Genomic DNA, 18,767 nt, shown 5'->3' on the forward strand with positions numbered 1-18,767 from the left:
CTAATACTCTTGGCAAAGCAGCAGAAGATAGCTTAAGTCCTTGGGTCCCTGAACCTACATGGGAAACCAAGATGGAGTTCCAGGCTCCGGGCTTCAGCTTGGCTTAGCCCAGACCTTCACTGTTGTGGCCATCTGGGGAGTGAACCCTCAGATGGAAGATCTCTCTTCTCTCAGCCTTTCAAATAAGTAAATAAATCTTTCTAAAATGTGCACAAATATGTTCCCTTTTCTTAGTATTTTGTTATATATATCGTGTTCACCTCTAGGTGAAAAAAAAATTGAATGTTACTAATAACTTAGAAGACCTCGATGTAACACCCGTTTCATCTAACCCCAGCTTTCTGCCCCACCTGATTTGCCATTATCCTGAATGTTTGTTAATCATTCTCATGATTGAATTTTCTGTTTTTAATCTTGATACAAATAAAATCATACTGTATGTGTTCTGTGTTTTGCTTCTTTTGTACAATGTCATATTTTAAAATTTCATTCATTTTGCTGATCCTGGCAGTGGTTAATATCCTTATCTGTTTTATAGTATTAATCTATATGTAAATATAGTACTTTATTTCTCTGGTCTCTGTTTTTTAGATATTGGGATTCAGTTGGGTGTTTTGCTATTATAAAAATAGCTGCTGGGTCCAGCACTGTGGCTTAGTAGGATAAGCTTCTGCCTGTGGCACCAGCATCCCATACAGGCTCTGGTTTGTGTCCTGGTTGCTCCATTTCCAATCCAGCTCTCTGCTATGGCCTGAGAAAGCAGTAGAAGATGGCCCAAGTGCTTGGGTCCTTGCACCATTGTGGGAGACCTGGAAGAAGCTCCTGGCTCCTGGCTTCAGATCGACCGGGCTCCCACCATTGTAGCAATCTGGGGAGTGAACCAGTGGATAGAAGATCTGTCTCTCTGTCTCTCTCTCTCTCCAGCTCTGCCTCTCAAATACATAGTAAATAAAAAAAAACTTAAGAAAAGCTGCTTATGAACAATCCTGTGAATATCTCCCTGTACAAGTATTCAAGAGTTTTTCCATGATATATACTTAGGAATGTAATTGCCGGGTTGTCAGGTGTGTATATGTTTAACTTTACTAAGTAATTCCAAATTGATTTTTCAAATGTGCCAATTTATACACTTAACACTTGTCTACATCTTTGCCAACATTTGGAATTATTAGACTTAATTTTTTTCTAGTGTTGTTTTAGTTTGTATTTTTTAAAGATTACCATAGAGCTGTTTTTAATGTTTATTGGATTCTTGTTGTGTGTGTGTGTGTGTGTGTGTGTGTGTGAGAGAGAGAGAGAGAGAGAGAGAGAGAGAGAAAGGATGGTGGAAAAAGACAGTAGTTATTCATAATGGCATTGCCTGTTTTTTTGTTGGGTTGTTTGTCTAAGTGATTTGTGGGAAACCCATGTGTGTTATAGATATTAATGCCTACTTAGTTATAATGGTTACAAATATCTCCTTGTGGTTTGCAGTTTATCTTTTCATTGCCTTTATGTTGTTTTTGGGTGTACAGAAGTTCTTAATGTTAACATAGTCAAAATGATGATCAGTCTTTTATGATTATTTTTGTCTTGTTTAGGATATCCCCCCCAATCCTTATGTTTAAATCAAGGTTCAGTTTTAAGGTTCTGTCACTGATGGGACTTTAAAATAAAAAAAGGCCTATTTCCTTCCATGAAAAGCAGTGGAAGATGGCCCAAGTGCTTGGGTCCCTGCTACTGGCTACTGACTTGGCCTGACCCAGACCTGACTATTGCAGTCATCTGGGGAGTGAACCTACAGATGGAAAAATCTCTCTCTGTCTCTCCTCTGTAACTCTGACTTTCAATTAAATAAATAAATAAATTGTTCTTAAAAATCATTTTTATAATTTTTAATTGAGACCTCTTTCTGAATTTGGGGATATTACCTAGGAGTTTAAAAAAAAATGGAAAGACATTCCTGTAATAGACTTCCTTATCTGTGTATTCATGCAAGTGAAGTTCCTAACATATATAGAAAAACAAAACAAAAAATGTAATTGAGATCGAATCTCATCTCTTTGGAGCAAACTCCTCTTGATCATTGGATACAGGAATGAGTTGGTTGGAAAAACAGACCTATTCATCTTAAGAGATGTTATTTTCAATAGAAGTTTACTATCAATCAATATTACTAAATGTGTCAGCTTTTCATCACTATAGTGAAATACCTGAGACAAATGATTTTCAAAAGAGAAAAGGTTTATTTAGCTCACATTTTTGGAGATTCAAGTCCAAGATTGGCTGGTCCCATTGGTTTGTCTTCTGGCAAGGCTGTCAGGTAAGAATGGTGGCGCACAGGCAGGGTGATAGGCCAGCTGGGAGACAGAGCTGAACTACTGGGCTTTTCTGTAACCGAGTTTCTTGTGAGAATTATCTGCTGAGGGTGCACCCAGAGTGACGTAAGGACATCCTCCTAGGCCCAGCTTCCAAATACCATAATCAGGTCAGTGCCCTGTTAGTACTGTTAACTTACTGCTTTGAGACAAATCATATTCAAACCATAGCAGTAATGTATTTGTGTTTTATGAAAAACTGAACTGAAAGTGGCTGGAAAAATAGAGATGTTGTTAATAGAGTTTCTTAGTAAATAAATTTTTAAAAATTTTGATTCATATAAATTTTTTTTGTTATAAAGGAATAAGGTTGAGTGAGCATAGAAGACTTTCAGGTGCAAAAGTTCTAATACATTCCATGGAGTCAGATTCTATGAGAGAAGTGGAAAGGAGTTTAGGGAAGATGAAAACTTCCCAGGGGACAATGGGCCATCCACATGCCTGTTGGATATGGAATATTTTTCTTTTTTAATGGTGTGGAAGAAATACATTGAATTTCATTCTTTTCTCAAATAGATAATTTTTCCAGCACTGTTTATTGACTGATCTGATTTTTTTCTGCTAATAATGCATTCCCTATTACCAGGTTGCCATATTGAGATTTAAGAGGTGTTTCCAAATACATGATTCTTAAAATTTATAGAAGGCACTGGACCTTCTGGTAAATGTTTTCTTAAGTTGTTATCTAATGGTTGAAACTGTTTGCTAAGTATTCATGTGATATTGCTATTGTCAGCAAGCAATCTAGGACTTGCTCCCTCATTTCTCTATTCTAAGCCCAACTTGTTCTTTCATTTCTCTATTCTCTTCAAGGTAGGAAACTAATCCTATTATGAAAGAATCTGTAGGACGCACAATTTAATCTTTAGACCTTATAAAAGAGATGGCTAACATTTTTCTGTAATAGCATAGCCAAAATAAGAGCTTAAATTATAATCTCATAGCTAGATTCACTTCGCCATCAGCGAAGTAAACAGTAAGTAGAAAAAACCTCCCTTTCAGACCAAAGGGAAAGAAAGTTTTAAAGTGAGAATATAATTTTCCTCATGGGCATTGTCTACCTTAGAAAAACTACTACAGAACATGCCTGTGACTATAGACTTGTAGTTCAGGCCACCGAAGATTAGAGATGGGACTTGGGCACTCCTTTGACTTGCATCCTCTGGTCTGCTTTAACACAAACCAGGAGGAAAAGAAAGCTAGGCATCAGAAGCAATGGGTGGCAGGCCTATTAATGGCTGATGTGTACAGTGATCTGCCCTCAAGGAGACCCAACAGGCCAGTCCACTGCAGTGGCTTTCAATGTGGTAAGCCTGGGCTTCAGCAGAAGTCAGCTTGTGAAGAGCCCTGGCAGCTCTGCCAAGAGTTGGATCACTGGAAATGGACCTGCCCTGGAGTCGAAGGATGCCCAGGTCAGAGCCACAGATCTTATTGGCTCTAAGCTGAAAAGCCCTTCACTCAGCCCAACTTCCAAAGTGACCACTGCAGCTGAGGGTATGGCCAAGTAGGGTCAGCAACATTGCAGGCAGAACTGTAAATTTCTTGTTAGAGATGCCCCCTGCCTTTACCTGGCCAGCTTTCCTCCCAGGCCAGCTAAGTAATGAAAGTCAACAGAGTGCCTTCCCCTAGGAGGTTCACACCTCCCTTAGGATGTACCCCATATGAAGAGATAGATAGGTCTGGGCCTCTTAACTTACAAGGCCTAAAGCCCACCAGATTATTATCAAGCCCCTTCTATCAGGTTCTATTTGCCTCTAAATCAGAAAACTTAATTGTAGCTTAGACAGCACCTTTCTTAGCTCCTCTAATAATGACTCTGTCCTTTGTTCTAGACCCTGTCTAGCACACTTGGGCCTCATTCCTTTGTAATCATAACCTCTACTCTACCTCCAATGGCTCTACTCCCAACCTGTTTGTAGTGATGGTCCTCTTCCCCACTTAATGCTGTATAATTGTTCAGACCTGGTTAATGCCACTTTAGGATCATTGGTTACTAACCTCACCCTGTCTTTTATGACCTTGTCTGAATGTGATCAGAGTCGGCCTACTTGGAAGGCTTCCATAACCTTGGCAACTCATGACGAGAGACTAGGGTGGTTACTGGCAGCATATACTAGAGTGTCAATTTGTTGGGTCAACAACAGGAGCCACTGTGCACTTGCTCCTCATGTGGGATCTCTGTCCTTAATGTGCTGTACATTGTGATTTAATGCTATAACTAGTACTCAAACAGTATGTTTCATTTTGTGTTTCTATGTGGGTGCAAATTGTTGAAATCTTTACTTAATGTATGTTAAATTGATCTTCTGTGTATAAAGAGAATTGAAAATGAATCTTGATGTGAATGGACGGGGAGAGGGAGCGGGAAAGGGGAGGGTTGCGGGTGGGAGGGAGGTTATGGGAGGGGGAGGCCATTGTAATCCATAAGCTGTACATTGGAAATTTATATTCATTGAATAAAAGTTAAAAATAAATTTAAAAAAAGAATCATTTCTTGGTTATTCTGTTATATTGTATTATTTTCCATCAAAATCAATTTTTTTTTTTAATTTATTTGAGTTACAGACAGAGTCAGAGAGAGACATTTTCCACCCACTGGTTCACTCCCCAGATGGCCACAACAGCCAGAAGTACATGGATCTGAAGTCAGTAGCCAGGAACTTTTTCCAGGTCTCTCATGTGGGTGCAGGGGCCCAAGCATTTGGGCCGTCTTCTGCTGCTTTCCTTGGCCATAGTAGATAGCTGGATTTGAAGTGGAGCAGCCAAGACTCAAACCAGTGCCCATATGGGATGCCAGCACTGTAGGCAGGGGCTTTACTTGCTATGCCACAGTGCTGGCCCCTCAAATTATCTTAATTCCTGTAGTTCATATCAAGTTTTCATAGCTAAGGTAAGTTCCCATCTTAGTTTTTACCTTTAGGAATTGAAGTTCTTTGCACATCCATATGAATTTTAGAATAAACCCCAAAAGTTTAGAACTCACCTCAAATAAACACTATGATTTTAGCATTGGATTCACAGTATTTGGAGGAGAATCACTACTTTTATAAAATTAAGTCTTTATATACATAAATATGCTATGCTTATATGTTTGTACTTTCGTTAATGTTCTTAACTTTTATGATTTATCTCAATGAAGGTCTTGACAAGATTTTGTTCTTATGTGCTTGCTCTATTTTTTGGAGATCAGAATTGATATTTAATTAAAATGCAGTATTTGGGGCCGGCACTGTGGCACAGTGGGTTAATGCCCTGGCGTAAAGCACCAGCATCCCATATGGGCACTGGTTCAAGACCCGGCTGCTCCGCTTCCCATCCAGCTCTCTGCTATGACCTGGGATAGTGGTAGAAGGTGGCCCAAGACCTTGGGCCCCTGCACCGACGTGGGAGACCCGGAGGAAGCTTCTGGCTCCTGTCTTCGGATCGGCACAGCTCTGGCCATTGTGGCCAATTGGGGAGTGAACCAGTGGATGGAAGACCTCTCTCTTTCTCTGCCTCTCCTCTCTCTGTAACTATTTAAAATAAATAAATCTTTTTAAAAAATGCAGTATTTTTGGTAAAGTATTTTTAGGCTTTTATATGAACTGCATCTGCAACCCTGTTGGACCCTCTTCCCCTAATAATCTTTTTATGGGTCCTTTTAGGTTTCCTGTGAATAAATAATATCCCTAGAGTGACAGTTTTCTTTATTTTAGATCTTTTAAATTTTTGTATGTTTTTCTTATCTTTGTATGGTTAGTAGGGCCTCTAAGTTAATGTTAAAGAGAAGTGGAAGATGTTTTTCTTATTGATTAATTAGATGGGAATTGAGATTTTTAGAATACTGAGCTTCTTGCCTCAAAACAGTAAACCTCTCTATTTATATCTTCTTTTTTAAAAAAAATGTTTATTACTTATTTTCATTTTACTTGAAAGGCAGACAGAGATTGGCCTTCTGCTGATTCACTCCCCAAATGACAAACAACCAGGGCTGAGCCAGGCTGAAGCCAGGAGCCAGAAACTCCATCCAGGTCTTCTTCATGGGTGGCAGGGTCCCAACTACTTTGGCTGTCATCCATTGCTATCCCAGGTACATTAGCAGGAAGCTGCATCTGAAACAGAAGCCAGGATTTGAACTGGCACTTTGAAATGGGATGCTGGCATTGCAAGTGGTGGCTTAATCCACTGTGCCACAATACCAGCCTTTCTAGATCACCTCTTACAAAATACAGGTATTTATGTTTTGATGGTTCAGTAGAATTTGTCCAGAAAGCTTTGCATTATTACTCTTACAATATTTTAGGCAGACTTACATGCTGCCTTCTAGCTGCAGTTGATGCTTCTCCATCCTTTGGTTCTTGCCTTTCTAGGCTTTCTTCTTCTTTTTGAATCAATTTTAATAGATTTCCTAGAACATACTTATATTTTGTGAAATATTTTGTAAAGGATGCCTCATCCTACCAGTGTACCTTCTCTGTGTGTATAAATGTGTTATTATTAATTAAAACTGGCAAGCATATTGAGAGCATGGGCTACTGCAATAGACATAAGACTACCTCATTTATGAGAGAGAAGCACTTGCTGTGTATTTAAGATGTAAAAACCCTAAAACTGAAAATATGCCTTTGCAAAACATAACTTGTAAACAGTAGATGGAACTTGTTAATTTGTGTATGAAGACACTAATAAGACAAAGCAGTCTTGAGCCAATAAAGTATAAGTCACAGTTCAGATGCCCAGGTCACCAGTGAAATCAAACAGCTCACCTGCCGCACCAGCAATCAAAAACTAATACTGAGTACCATACTGCCTTTCCTGTGTCTTCCTCAGGCTGCATAAACCTAGCTGACAGCTGTCATATGTAGGCCATAGAGTGACTCATTAGCCCTAAATGTTTTATATTTTTGATGTTGCTATAAATGGTTTTGTTAAAAATTTTCATTTCATGTGATTTTGCTAGTATACAGAAATGGAATTTTTTAAAAAAGATTTATTTACTTAAAAGGCAGAGCTACAGAGTGGCAGAGGCAGGGAGAGATAGAGAGAAGTCTTCCATCTTCTGGCCCACTCCCTAGATGGTCACAATGGCCAGAGATGAGCAGATCTGAAGTCAGGAGCCAGGAGCCTCCTCTGGGTCTCCCACGTGGGTACAGAAGCCCAAGGACCTGGGCCATCTTCTACTGCTTTCCCAGGTCACAGCAGAGAGCTGGATTGGAAGAGGAGCAGCCAGGACTGGAACTGGCGCCCACATGGGATGCTGGCACTGCAAGTGGTGGCCTTACCTGCTACACCACAGCAGGGGCCCCAAGAATTGATGTTTGTATATGGCTCTTGTATACTGCAGCCTTGCTTAAACTCACTTATTGGTTCTAGTGTAGCTAACTACAGTGTAACTTTTTTATTTATAGATTCAGATTTTCTACCTACATGATAATGTTGTCTTTAAACAGATAATTTTGTGTCTTTCTTTTGCTCTGGATGTCTTTTATTTCTTTTTCTCCCTTATTGCCTCATAGGCTAGAACCTCTAGTGCAACATCAACACAAGTTGTGAGAGAGGGTATCCTTGACTTGTTACCAGTCTTGCTGGGAAGGCATTTGGCCTTTCTGCTTCGGTAGTGTAGACCTGTCATGCTATGAATAGTTCTAAGCACAGCTTTGGCAGCATCTCACAGAGTGTGGTATGTTGTGTTTTCATTTTCATTCAATTCAAAATACTTTTTAACTCTTGATTTCTTCTTTAAACCTGGGTTTTCAGAATTTTGTTTCCAAGTACTTGGAGATTTTTATCTTTTGTCTTTCTGTTATTGATTTCTTATTTAATCTCATGGTGATCAGATGATATTCTTAGTATAACATGAATCATTTTAAATTTGAGACTTGTTTTGTGTAGCAGAATGCTAAATGTTCCACATGCACTAGAAAAGAATGTTTATTTTGCTGTTACTGCATGGATACTTTATAAATATCAGTGATGGTGATGGATCATATCTAGATGGCTGATAATGTTTCTAATTTTTGTGCCCACTTCTGTCAGGTATTGAGAGTGGAATAGTTAAATGACCATATAGAAAGATTTTTTTGTTCTCTTTTTACTTGCTGTCATATAAGTTTTTCCTTCCTGTGTCTTGAGGCTTCATTACTGGGAGCATTCATGTTTAGAATTGTTATTTCCTCTTGATGAACTGACCTCTTTATCTTTATTTATTTATTTATTTATTTTTACTTATTACAAATGACCTCTTTATCTTTAGAAAATGACATTTTTATCCATGGTAATAGTCTGTTCTGCAATGTACTTTGGTAACATAAATCTTCTTCCTTTGAATTAATAATATATCTCTTTCTTCATGTCATTTGTGTTTTTATGTTTTAAATTAAAGTCTGTTTCTTCTAAACAACGAATAGTTGGGTCTTACATTTGTATCTCGTTTGACAATCTGACTTTTAATTAGACCATTTACTCCTAACATGGGTATCCAATTAGTGAGATCTAAATGTCTTGTCTTGCTTGTTTTTTCTGTTTGCCCCATCTGTTCTCTTTTTTTTTTTCTTCTTCCCTTTAATTCTTTTTTGTTAGCCTATGAGCTGTAACTCTTTTGAAAAATATTTTTTTATGTTCCAAAAGTTTTATACATTTGCCCATTTTTAAGTCAGGTGACTTCGAGCAGTGCTGTGGCATAGCAGGTTAAGCCTTGGATTGGCAGAGCTTCTGCTGTTGCTGCCATTTGGGGAGTGAACCAGCGGATGAAAGATCTCCCTCTTTCTCTAACTCTGCCTTTCAAGTAAATAAATCATTTTTAATAAATAAATCGGGTAATTTTTTTGTTTTTAAGATTTTATTTATTTATTTCAGAGGTGGAGTTACAGACAGTAAGAGGGAGAGACAGAGAGAAGGGTCTTCCATCCATTAGTTCACTCCCCAAGTGGCCGCAACAGCCGAAGCTGAGCCAATCCAAAGCCAGGAGCCAGGAGCTTCTTCCAGGTCTCCCTTGTGGATACAGAGGTCCAAGCGCCTGGGCCATCTTCTCCTGATTCCCCAGGCCACAGCAGAGAACTGGATCTGAAGAGGAGCAGCCAGGACTAGAACCGGCACCCATATGGGATGCTAGCAACTGCAGGCAGAGGCTTTACCCGCTCCGCCACAGCGCTGGCCCATGACTTTCTGGTTGTTGAGTTTTCAGAAAGATTTATTTATTTGAAAGGTAGAGAGAGAGAGAGAGAGAGAGAGAGAGATTGATTGATTCAGTCAGTCAGTCAATCTGGTTTATTTCCCCAAATCCCACAACAACCAGAGTTGGGACAAGCTGAAACCAGGAGCCAGGAACTCCATGTTCTTCTCCTTTGTGGGTGGCAGGAACCCAAAGTACTTGGGCCATCATCTGCTTCTTAGCAGGCAGCTGGATAAGAAGCGGAGGTGGGATTTGATCCAAGACACTCCAGTATGAGAATGCGGTGTCCCGTCCCTCAGCTGTAGCTCTTTGCTATTTTACTGGTTGTTTTAGGGTTCTGATATTTATAACTCACCATATTCTACCTTCAAGTGATATCATACTACTACTTTGTAGTATTAAATATAAGAAGCTTACATGGCTATATTTTCATTTCTTCCCTCTTAATCTTTGTACTATGATTTATTTTGCTTCTTTTAAATGTTTTACATTCCATAATCCCTTATTTTGTTTTAAATAATTATTTATAAAAGGTGATTTTTTCTTTGCATTGATATGCATTTCATTTACTGTCATTTTTCTTCACCTGAAGGACTTCTAAATCATTTCTTGTAGTATGATGATAAATGCATTCAGATTGTGTATATTTGAAAAAAATATTTCACTTTCTCTTCAGATTGTTAAGTTGAGAATTCTTTTCCTGAAAGAAAGCTTTTCAGCTGTCTAGCCATGTTTACCCTCTGTCTTCTGTGTTGCTTTGTTTCTGATGGGAAAGTTGTCGTCATCTCTGTCTTGATTTCTCTGTATGTCAGATCTTTTTCCTCTGGGTGCTGCGCAGTGTACTTCAGTGGATTTATCTTTTGTACTGGAGGTTATTGATCTTGGATTTGTGAATTTATACGTTTCATTAATTTTGGAAAAATCATGGCTATTGATTTGTTAAGTATTTTTCCTGGTATCCCCTTTCCAGAGACTGAAATTGTGCATATATTAAACCATTTAATACTGTCTGCACAGTTCACTGATAGCTTATTGTTGCATTGTTCTCCTCCTGGTCATTTTTTGATAGTGTTTATTGATGTTTTCAAGTTCACCTGTATTTTCTTCTGCAGTGTTTCATCTGTATTGCTCTCATTTAGTGTATTCATCACCTCAGACATTTTAGCTTTTATTTCTTTTTTTTTTTTTTAATTTTATGACAGGCAGAGTGGACAGTGAGAGAGAGAGAGAGAGAGAAAGATCTTCCTTTTTGCCGTTGGTTCACCCTCCAATGGCCGCTGCGGCCGGCGCATCACGCTGATCCAAAGCCAGGAGCCAGGTGCTTCTCCTGGTCTCCCATGCGGGTGCAGGGCCCAAGCACTTGGGCCATCCTCCACTGCACTCCCGGGCCATAGCAGAGAGCTGGCCTGGAAGAGGGGCAACCGGGACAGAATCCTGCACCCCAACCGGGACTAGAACCCGGTGTGCTGGCGCTGCAAGGCGGAGGATTAGCCTATTGAGCTGCGGCGCCGACAGCTTTTATTTCTAAAAATTTAAATCTCTTCAATAACTTTTGTGCCTCTTTAACATGTTTGGTTTTTCCTATCCTGTTTTAAACATTTGGATATACTGGGGCACTTCAAAAAGCTCATGGAAATTGGAGTTTTAAGGAAACTATTCTGGTGCAAAAATTTTTTTTGCAATTCATGCATACAAAGGGATTGCAAAAAATTCATGGAAAATGTGTACTGTGGTAAAACTAGCAGGGCTGGGGCCGTCGCTGTGGCACAGCAGTTTAAAGCCCTGGCCTGAAGTGCCGGCATCCCATAAGGGTGCCAGTCCTAGTCCTAGCTGCTCCACTTCTGATCCAGCTCTCTGCTGTGGCCTGGGAAAGCAGTAGAAGATGGCCCAAATCCTTGGGCCCCTGGACCCGTGTGGGAGACCCAGAAGAAGCTCCTGGCTACGGATCGGTGCAACTCCAGCCGTTGCAGCCATCTGGGGAGTGAACCAGCGGATGGAAGACCTCTCTCTATCTCTGCCTCTCCTTCGTTCTCTGTAACTCTGGTTTTCAAATAAATAAAAATAAAATCTTAAAAAAAAAAAAACCTGGCAGGATTGGCACTGTGGCATAGCAGGTAAACTACCACCTGCAGTACCAGCATCCCATATGGGCACCAATTTGAGTCCTGTGTGCTTCACTTCTGATCCAGCTCCCTGCTAATGCACCTAGGGAAGCAGTGGAAAATGGCCCAAGTCCTTGAGCCCCTTTACCCATGTGGGAGACTCAGAAGAAGCTGCTGGCTCCTGGCTGTGGATCAGCACAGCTCAGGCCATTGTGGCCATTTAGGGAGTAGGGGACCAGTGGTGGAAGATCTCTCTGTGTCTTTGCCTCTCTCTCTGCCTTTCAATAAATAAATACATTTTTTTAAAAAAGAAAAATTTAAATCCATGAATTTAAAAATTTTTACACCAAAATAAACTGAAGTCATTTAAAAAAAAAGATTTATTTATTTACTTGAAAGAGTTACATGGAGAGAGGAGAGGCAGAGAGAGAAAGAGAGAGAGAGAGAGAGAGAGAGGTCTTCTATCCACTGGTTCATGCCCCAGATGGCCACAATAGCCAGAGCTTTGCATATCCAAAGCCAGGAGCCAGGAGCTTCTTCCAGGTCTCCCACGTGGGTGCAGGAGCCCAAGGACTTGGACCATCTTCTGCTTTTCTAGGCCACAGCAGAGAGCCTAATCGGAATTGGCACATCCGGGACGTGAACCAGTGCCCATATGGAATGCCAGCGCTGCAGGCAGCTTAACCCACTACACCGCAGCGCTGGCCCCTGAACTGAAATCTTTTCTGCTTTTCCATGAATTTTTTGAAGTGCCCTCATATGAAGATGTATTATAAGTAATCAGCCCTTATTAATAAGAGCTCTATGTGTTTTACGTTTATATTTTATAATGAGTTTTCAGTCAAAAGGCATGTGCTTTTTGCTTTTGATAAATTTTTAAGGTATATAGTGCCAGCTGGTGTTTGGTGCAGCCGTTAAGCCACCACTTGGTATGCACAGATGTCTGGGTTCAAGTCCAGCCTGGCTCTCCATTCCACTTTCCTGCTAATGTGCTCCCTGAGAAAGGGGCAGGTGATGTCACAGGTACCTGAGTCCCTGCCACCTAGGCGGGACACCCAGATTGAGTTGCCAGCTTCTGGCTTTGGCCTGGCCCAGCTCTTACCATTATGGGCATTTGGGGAGTGAACCAGCAGTTAGGAGAGCTGTTTTCTTCCTTTAAATAAATTAATAAATAATTTTAAATTATATATTGTCAACTTATCCTTCTTTTTTTTAAAATTTTTTAATTTTTTATTTTTTGACAGGCAGAGTGGACAGTGAGAGAGAGAGAGAGAGAGAGAGACAGAGAGAAAGGTCTTCCTTTTTGCCGTTGGTTCACCCTCCAATGGCCGCCGTGGTAGGCGCGCTGCGGCCAGCGCACCGCACTGATCCGATGGCAGGAGCCAGGTGCTTCTCCTGGTCTCCCATGGGGTGCAGGGCCCAAGCACTTGGGCCATCCTCCACTGCACTCCCTGGCCACAGCAGAGAGCTGGCCTGGAAGAGGGGCAACCGGGACAGAATCCGGTGCCCCGACCGGGACTAGAACCCAGTGTGCCGGCACCGCAAGGCAGAGGATTAGCCTAGTGAGCCGCGGCGCCAGCCAACTTATCCTTCTAAAAGGTATTTATTTAATAAGACATTGCTTATAGAATGAGGTGTTGTTTTAAACTTGTGACAGATATTAAATAATTCATTCTTCACAACAGCTCAATAATATAGTATCTCCATGTTCAAGATGAGGAAACTAAAGAGCAAAGAGATTACATTCAAGATCACAAAGCTGAATTGTATCAGTTTACATTCCCATAAAACTGATTCGCCATTAAGCATTTATTTGGTAATCTAAGTGCAACATAATGTCATTACTCTTTTGATTTTGTGTCTCTACATAAGTGAGACTAAACATTTTTATATGTTTCTTGGTTGTTTGTAATCCCTATTTTTACCCATTGTCAATCAAATGGTTGCTTTCGTCTGATCTTTGTGTCGTGAATGATTTGACTGTTTTCATAATTGTGGATGTTTGTCCTTCACTTACCATTTATTTTTTGACTTCTTTTTTTCTGGAAATAATTCAAAATTTAAGAAAATGATTTGAGCTTTCTTTGTGCTTTTCTCATTTGTGTGTTGTTTTGGTTTATCTGAAAGTTATCTTGAAGCAAAAGTGAGAGAGTTAAGGACTTGGCTTTATTATTTTTTTTTCATACCTATTTACTTATTTATACAAATGGTTAGCCACTTATCTCAATACTATTTTATGAATTCACTGATTAGAAACACTACATTTCTTATATTAAATTTCAATTTGAAATTTTTCTCAGAAATGTTATAGTGACTTTAGTTATTATAAAAAGTTATTTCTTTGTATGGGCTATCAAGTTTCAGATTATAATACAGTAGAATGTAGTTGTGAAATTGCATCAAGCATTATTTGAATTTCTCAGGATGAATCAGAGGATTTTCTAAGATGTTATAATGTTTCAGGGTTATTATTATTATTTATTATTATTATTATTATTTTTTGACAGGCAGAATGGATAGTGAGAGAGAGAGAGGCAGAGAGGAAGGTCTTCCTTTTTGCCGTTGGTTCACCCTCCAATGGCCGCTGCAGCCGGTGCATCTCGCTGATCCGAAGCCAGGAGCCAGGTGCTTCTCCTGATCTCCCATGCGGGTGCAGGGCCCAAGCACTTGGGCGATCCTCCACTGCCTTCCGGGGCCATAGCAGAGAGCTGGCCTGGAAGAGGGGCAACCAGGACAGAATCCGGCGCCCCAACCTGGACTAGAACCCGGTGTGCCAGCGCCGCAAGGCGGAGGATTAGCCTGTTAAGCCATGGCGCCGGCCAGGGTTATTATTATTGAAACAGTTATAACTAGAATGATGAATTTTGGAGCCAACTAATTGATATATCTAGTTACTAGAAAGCCAAATACATCTGTTTATATACTATAATCATTAATCTTTCTTATAAAGTTCTAAAACATAATTTATTTGATTGGCTTACAGCCTATTTTAAATGCTAAAGAATCTATAGTGTTCATTTTATCTTTGCCTCTCTCCTGATAAAAGCATTTTGGAGGAAAAAAGGTTATTGATTCCAATTTGAAAAACAATGTTTCTCTCTTCCTGACTTCTACCTTCCCTCATTGTCAAAGACAATGCGTTAAACAACAAAGAATCCAACAATTCTTTTGCATATTCTAAGTATATTGAAAACGTGACAAAATATGACAAATTACTAAGGTATTGACTTAGTAGATTAAATCATGCTGACTATTGAGACTAATGTCCTAAGTTTGGTGAATTTAACATTATTCAGTATTTTTCTGTTTTTTTATACAAAAATATTTAATATATGAAATTTCTATGTTTATTGGGTTGAAATATTTGTGTTCCTGAGGGGAGCGCACATGTACACCTCTCTGCTTCTGAATAACGTGTATTTTGTTGATGTTGAACAGGTAACTATTTTATTTTGGTTTAATCATTCAATCAAAAGGAATACATTCACAGTAGGCACCAAGTTGTTTCTGGATGATTAGCTCTTTATTGTTTTTCACTGCCTAGGGTTTAAGGCTGAATTCAAAAATTGTTGTAGAACTGGCGTGTTTTAAACTATAATTCAGACTAGAAAAATGACAAATTTATGATTTTCCCTTTAAATCAGAAATGTTTGCTTACCAAGATTAATACACTTTTATCTGCAATGTTTCACTCCTATAAAACCAGAGATAATTAAAAATAAAAAAATTAAGGACATTGCTAATTTTAGCTTTTTTGTTGTACATATTTACTTAGAATTCCTGGTCCTATTTACTTTTTTCTGTTAAAACAAGCAAATTATGTACTTAAGGATATTATTAAGAACTTGCACTACAAACAGAAACTGAAAGACAAGATGACCAGCATGGAAGGGAAGTGTCTTTACTAACCACATATGGAATCTCAAAGCTGGGAAGGTAAAGTGAATAATGAAATTAAGGCAATTAGGGTTGTGGTTTTTTTTTTTTTTTTTTTTTTGACAGGCAGAGTGGACAGTGAGAGAGAGAGACAGAGAGGAAGGTCTTCCTTTGCCGTTGGTTCACCCTCCAACAGCCGCCATGGCCAGTGCACCGCGCTGATCCAAAGCCAGGAGCCAGGTGCTTCTCCTGGTCTCCCATGGTTGCAGAGCCCAGGCATTTGGGCCATCCTCCATTGCACTCCCGGGGCACAGCAGAGAGCTGGCCTGGAAGAGGGGCAACCGGGACAGAATCCGGCGCCCCGACTGGGACTAGAACTCAGTGTGCCGGCGCCGCAAGGCGGAGGATTAGCCTATTGAGGCACGGTGCCGCTTCAATTAGGGATTTTTTAACTGCCTAGACTTTTTCTTTGTAGGACACAGAGCACCTGTGGAGCTGAGCTGAGACAGGAGGGAGGTGGACTTGCTTGCCTGGCCGGGCCTTGATCTCCCTGCTCTTTGCCTCCAGCATGCAGCCGACTGCTGGGCCGCTTTGGTCCTGGCTCCACGTGATGCATACAGGAAGCTTGCCCAGCTGAGACTGCTCCTCCAGAAGACTGCAGGTTTGGGCATTCTTTTTCTTTTTGCCACATTTCTTTTTCATTTTTCTTTGATTTTTGATTAAAATCTCATCCTACTTGGGAGTCATCTTGGAGCCCTACTGCGGCTCAGGGGCAGCCCACAGTGGGGCTTGTACCACTGTTGGTACTGTGTATTAACAGGAAGCACCAGGTTTCGAACCAGAGGTTTGGAGCTTGCTTCTTTTGGTGGGGCTATTCTCTTGCCCCTGTCCTGCTTGTCCTGGGAGATGTCCATGGCTGGATGCCCATTAGGAAGAGCTAACATCTAGGCTTTTAAGTAGGACAGACAACTCTGTCTAGGTGATGTTTAAATAGACTGGAAAATTAGTTAACAGTCTATGAACTATTCCTGGATGTAAGCCCATCATGGAGTAGACAGTGACTACACATTACTCATAGGGTGTTAGAGCCATAGTCTTACTTATTGGAAGTCATTTGACTCTATGATGTTAAAAGTATTTTTCCAACTGATTTGGCTTCCATTATCTGTTCCCTGGGAGAATTTAGAAGTGCTGAATATCTCATTGGACAGCACAAAGAAGCATTATTTTAGCAAGTTCTTGAACCATGATCTTTATCTCAGTATCATATTTCATTACTAGACTAATACTCTTGAGAGTTAGCTTGTAATACAATTTCATGTTTACATCCCCCAAAGTGCTTATTTTCATTCATCAATAAATATCAATTTATCAGGTAAGTACTCTGGGTAAAGAAATGCTGATTCATTCACTGCCACTTATCTGTAGGAACTTACTGAAGTTGGGTGCTCAATAAATAGTTGCTGAGTAAACTGAGGTCATGGAAAAATCCCAAAGATGTAATCCTAAATATTTAGGGATTAACACACTTCACAATAGCCTAGGGTCAAAGATGATGCTACCACAATGGAAATTTAAAAAAAAATTTTTTTACAGATTTACTATTCATTTATTTATTTATTTGAAAGGCAGAGCAAGAGAGAGAGAGAGAGTTCGGTGGTTTACTCCCCCAAATGGCCATAATAGCCACAGCTGGGCCAGGCTGAGCCAGGAGCCTGGAACTCCATCGGAGTCTCCCACCTGGGTTCCAGGGGCCATCATCCACTGCCTTCCCAGACACGTTAGCAGAAAGCTGGATCAGAAGTGGAACAGACAGTCCTCAAACTGCTAATCCAATATGGGTGCTGGAGTCGCAAGCTGCAGACTAACCCTCTGTGTGACAACATTGGCCCCCAGAAAATATCTTTAATTTAGGGGTAATGAAAACAAATATAGTCACAGTTGTGAGATTCAACCAAAGCAGCTCCCAGAGGGAAAATTTCAGTTTTAAATGCTCACATTAGGAAAGAAGAAGAGTATACAATGATCTCAGCTTCCACTTTTAGAACTTAGAAAAAGAGGAGCCATTAGACTCTAAATAAAGTACTATAAAGGAAATAATGGAGTCGGAATCAATAAAATGGGAAATGGACATGCAATAGAGAAAATAAACTCAAAATGACTTAGAAAAAAATAGAGAAAATCAATAAAACTACAGGTAATTCAAAGAGGGGGAGAGGAGTAGTCCTTTAGGCACACGAGTCAGTAATATCTTGATATCATTATGAAAAAATAAATAAGTCTTAGCTCAACTGTACACAAAAAGTAGCTCAAAAGATATTACAGATCTAAACGTAAAAGTTAAAACTGCAAGTTACAGAGGAAAACAGGAGAAATCTTGGTGAGCTTGGAGAAGGCAAAGGATTTCCAGATAGCACACACAAAGTACTTATGAAAAAAAGAAAAATAACTGAAAAATTGATTTTGTAAAAATTTAAAACTTCTGCTTTCCCAAATCCATTTTATTAAATGGGAAGGGTTACCACAGATAGGAAACAATTTTTGCAATAATAGATTTGATAAAGGTTTTCTATGCAGACCAATAAAGGACTGTTAAAACTTATTAAGACAAACCAGGTTTAAAAGTGTGCAGAAATACTAACAGACATTATATAAAGAAAAAGATATATGAATGACTAATAAATACATGAAAAGAAGCTTAATATCATTAGTCATCAGGGAAATTAAACCACCATGAAGTACCACTAAAAACCTATTAAGATGGCTAACATTAAAAGTTTGATAGTATTAAGTGTTGGCAAAGATGTGAATCAATTGAAATTATCATACACTGCTAGTGGGAGTGTGAATTGCAGAAGCGCTTTGGAAAACTGCAGTTTCTCAAACATGTATTCACTATGTGCTAAATTCTCGAGTTTACTCTAGAGTAATGAAGCTATGTCTTTGCAAATAATACACCTGAATTTTCATAGCCGTTTAATTCATAATAGCACAAAATTTTAAAAATGCAAATCCAAAAAAGGATCTACAGGTGGATAGGTAAATTATAGGACAGTTAAACAATACAACACTACTCAATAATAAAGATGAATGAACCCTTGTTCACAACAGCATGGGTGAATCTCAATCTCAAAACCATTACATATGTTGAGAGTAAGAGGCTAGACATAAAAGTACATACATTGCATATATATTAGATTTTTAAATAAGCAAGTTAATCTATAGTGACAGCTGATCAGTGGTTGCCTGGAGAGAGGTTTTTGGATTGAATGCAGAGGGGCA

The sequence above is a fragment of the Lepus europaeus genome, chromosome 1, assembly GCF_033115175.1.
Source record: "Lepus europaeus isolate LE1 chromosome 1, mLepTim1.pri, whole genome shotgun sequence".
Taxonomy (NCBI): Eukaryota; Metazoa; Chordata; class Mammalia; order Lagomorpha; family Leporidae; genus Lepus; species Lepus europaeus.